Source organism: Suricata suricatta, chromosome 16 (assembly GCF_006229205.1).
Source record: "Suricata suricatta isolate VVHF042 chromosome 16, meerkat_22Aug2017_6uvM2_HiC, whole genome shotgun sequence".
Taxonomy (NCBI): Eukaryota; Metazoa; Chordata; class Mammalia; order Carnivora; family Herpestidae; genus Suricata; species Suricata suricatta.
In genome coordinates, this window is record NC_043715.1 from 54,415,195 (window position 1) to 54,419,445 (window position 4,251).

Consider the following 4,251-nt stretch of genomic DNA (forward strand, 5'->3'; position numbering starts at 1 on the left):
AATACAAAGTCAGTCCTCTGCTCCTATATATCTGCTTCTGGGTGTTTGGAATTGTGAGCACCAGCCCTGGGAGATGAAAGGAACAATGACTGAGAATCTTAGAATCTTACCTCCTATAATCTGTCCTAGGAAAGGAGATCCCAGAAGGAGTCCAGACCTGGACACAGTCTCAGAAGGGAGTGGATCTGGTTTGGGCCAGGGAGGGAGCTGGCGGCAGGCTCCATTGTCCCTGCCTTTGGGTCCTTCCTGCTGTGTCAGTCCTAAGCCTGCCCAGAGAAATGAACACTTAGAGTTCATATTATGTTAATATATGTAGTCTCTTTTCTTTCTGTTTCATAAATAAATGAAAAAGCATATTATATAAACAGAGTGTTCTGGGACTGTTATGTTAGAAAACTTATATTCTTAATGAGAATGTAAAATAAACACCACTACTACTACGAAAAACTCTTAAAAAGAAAATAAAGGAACAACTCTTAAGTTCATGCATGACCCACCAGAAGCACCACCAGACCTCACACCACAATACAGAAAGGAAACTGGCCCAACTGCACCCACGTCCCCTGTATGCCACCTCTTCCTCTCATTCTTCCACAATCCTGAATTCAACAATGTATCCATTTGCTGTTTTCTTAAAATTTTTATGTGGTAGGAATCATGACCCTTCATCTGTTTTTTGAATGACAAGATGCCATGCCATCAATCCGTTTCTACCTGTTTGCAACTCAACACATTCTCAGTGTTCTCAAAATATAGAAGGAGCTTGGAATGGGTCCTAGATGGGTACCACGAAGGAGCTTCCTTTTATGGAATGAGGAGAGGACACTGGATGACTCACTCCTCTTTCTCTGAGAAGGAAGCAGATTCAGATTCTGGGGACAGCCTAACCCAGTCTACATAGGACATCCACAAATATGCCAAGGAGGCTGTGTTGCTGCAGAGAGTGTCCCTAGGGAGACTAACCCCATGGCCCCATAGGGATTCAGTTGCTAGAAATCTTAGGCTGACTCTGGGTCATCAGTCCTGCCCTGGTGCAGCAGTGTCCTTGATGCATGTGTGAGGTTTCCTGTCCCTGAACAGTACACTCTAGGGTTAAAAGCCCCTGCTTCAGTGAACACAGATGACACGGTGTGGGCATGATTCTAGTTATTTTGTGGGTTTTAACCTTACCTTGGTAAAGGATCTCCTCCCCTCCTGGGGTTGCATTAAGGCAGGAACTACTGTGGCAGGATTTATGGCCGATGCTTGATGCCCCTTAGAGATTCCGCACTGACCAGGAGGAGCCCCAGTTTCTTGAAGGACCATCAAACATGTTAACAGCCATTGTGAACCTGTCTTCAAAGCCCCATGCCCAGGTCAATGTTAAGCAAAGAAAGCATCTCATATTAAAAGATACACATTCAGGAACCTGGGGGCTTAGTCAGTGAAGTGTCTCTGTCTTGGTTTCAGCTCAGGCCACGATCTCATGGTTCACGAGTTTGAGCCATGCCTTGCGCTCCACACTGTCAGCACAGAGCCTGCGGGGTGTTCTCTTTCCCTTCTGTATCTGCCTCTACACTGTTGTTTCTCTCTTTCTCAAAGTAAAGATTTAAGAAAAGGAAAATATACATTCCAAAGGATTTTGAGTAACAGGAGAAACTGTTTTCATTCCTGATGGGACTCTGACCTTATCTCCTTGAACCATTAGACAACATAATTGTACAGATAATTATATGATAATTATTAAAGGATTCATTGTATGGCTCTCTTCTGTGATCCATGACTGGAATAGACTCTATTATTCACAATTTAACCTACCATGTGAGTCCCTTATAAATCCACATAACACCCAAGGCATGAATATGTAAACAAGTGACATGGACAAAATCAGACTACATTTTTCTCATGAGATGGGGGGAGATTAGTATTCCGCCATGACACAAGGAAAACCAGAATACACAGAGATAGGATCGAGACTCCGAAGCAGGCTCTATTCTCAGTGCAGGGCCCCATGCAGAATAGAATCTTTCCCTCTGCCTCTCTCCCCATTTGTCATTTCTCTGTCTCTAGTTAATTAATAGAATGGTTATTTAAAAACCATCTGGTTTCATACATTTATGGAATGTGTGACAAAGTATTCTACAAAGGGGAAGAATAATATGTTTTGTCCCTTTGACTCTGTGTGTGTGTATGTTGACTTATGTAAACATTTAGAATCTAGTTATTACTAATGCTCAGAAAGTACTGCTATTGCCTTTCTTGCTTTAATCTGAGGACTCTTAAACTGCTTATAAACCCCATTCATTTCTTGCCCTTTGATCACTTGTTCCATGGAATTCTACCTCTTTATTATTTCCTAATACCTTGTTAGAAATGCAGACTCAGTTCCCATTCTAACTCCGAATCAGACGGAACATGATCTCCACATCACTGCTGTGAACTTGTAATTCAGATGAGAATGTGATCAGTAGACGGGCGCCTGTACAGGGGGCTCAGTCAGTGAAGTGTCCCACTTCAGTTCAGGTCACGGTCTCCCAGATCCTGACTCCAAGCCCTGTGTCAGACTCTCTGGTAACACCTTAGAGCCTAGAGCCTGTCCTGGATTCTGGGTCACCTCCTCCCTCTGCCTGCCCCTTCCCTGCTCAAGCTCTGTCTCTTTCTCTCAAAAATAAGTAAACATTAAAAAACTAAGAAATACGTAATTGGATAGCTACATTTCTAACCCACTAAAACTCTCCATCTGAGAAATAGACACAGGGCACCTGGATGGCTGATCCGGTTAAGCCTCTGGCTCTGGCCCAGTTCATGATCTCACGTTCGTGGGTTTGAGCCCCGCGTTGGACTCTGTGCTGACAGCTCAGAGCCTGGAACCTGTTTCCGATTCTGTGTCTCCCTCTCTCTCTGCCCTTGCCCACTCATGCTCTGTCCCTCTCTGCCTCAGAAGAAAAAAAGAAAAAGAAAAAGAAATAGACACTACTTATACTGTATGATATAAATGGAGTCCTCATACATGTGTGCCTCTGTTGGCACCTTCAGTTCACAGTTTATCTTGCAGAGTGTTAAAGTCATTCTGTGACTCATATGCTGTCTTATTACCTCAACGAAAGAGAATATATAAAGTCAATAACTGTTAAAAATGATTGTACTAAAGAAAGCAGGAATCTCACCTAAGCCAGACCATTATCCCAGCTTCTCCCTTTCATCTGAGGTACCATTATGAACACTACCCGTGACCACTTGCTAACTATGACATTTATCGCAGGGGCTGCTGCCATTCAGGGATGTGGCCATAGAATTCCCGCTGGAACAGTGGGTGCCTGAGCCTTCCGCAGCGGGAACAGTACAGGGATGTTGCCAGAGTCCAGCTCCAGCAGGTGCAGGGCTCCCTGAAGGATGGACGGTGTTGGTGAAAGACAGTGAGAGAACCTCGACCTCTTTCTTTCTCATCACCAGGCAGGCTGCTCTGAGCTTACCTGAGAGTCAGCTTTATATATTGAAAAAAATGTCTGGGGTACAAAACAGAAGCGGCAATTGCCTTAGACAAAAATTTCTGATAACAAATTCTTTGGTATGTAAAGTTTCTCAGAACATAGATTGGTGGAAGACTCAAGAATAATCTTTACCATGAGGTGACTAGATGTTCCTCACATGGGACAGGAAGGGATCTTTGGCATTCAAATACAAGGCAAAGGTTTTAACACAGAAAAGGCAAGAGTTAGTTCTTTGTGAGCAGGGGTCAATAGCCAGTTTTCCTGAGGAGAAGAAAAAGAGGTTTTCTCAGGAAATGTAACACTTGCTCCTATAATCACAAAAGAAGAAACTCCTATAATAGGTTTTTTCACAAGGTACAACTCACATATTTTTAACATAAGAAGGCAAGTCACTCCTGATATGAGTCAGTCAGGCACCTTGGGGTCAGGGCTCAAGCAGAAATTGAGTGGGAGATGAGTGGGTGTAGACGCAGACCACCATCTGAGGGTGGGAGGGCCTTACAAACCCACCTTGCCTCACAAGGAGATTTTTCCTCTACTTATGAGTTCAAAGAGACGGGTTCCCACAGGATGTAATGTTAAAGAAGTATGGACACCTCCTCTTCTTGAGTGAAGATGACTTCCTGTACCGAAGCCTACATGAGTTGCCTCCATGGTGAGTTACAGGTAGAGAATGGACCAGGTGGAACTGTCTCTGACAGGAACCTTTATCTGCAACAAATAAGGTGATTAGGGGAACAACTTCCAAAGTTGGTGATCGAAGAGCAGGGGTGAGTACTTC

The 4,251-nt window shown here is 43.8% G+C and overlaps 3 protein-coding genes across 3 annotated transcripts in view; 2 read left to right on the plus strand and 1 right to left on the minus strand.

Moving 5' to 3' along the window:
• Positions 1 to 4,251, plus strand: part of LOC115281187 (zinc finger protein 345-like) — a 486,358-nt gene that overhangs the window by 415,432 nt on the left and 66,675 nt on the right.
• Positions 1 to 4,251, plus strand: part of LOC115280893 (zinc finger protein 493-like) — a 125,304-nt gene that overhangs the window by 97,491 nt on the left and 23,562 nt on the right. The window lies entirely within an intron of this gene.
• The window catches only part of LOC115281199 (zinc finger protein 239-like), a 19,674-nt gene that overhangs the window by 5,719 nt on the left and 9,704 nt on the right, over positions 1 to 4,251 (minus strand). The window lies entirely within an intron of this gene.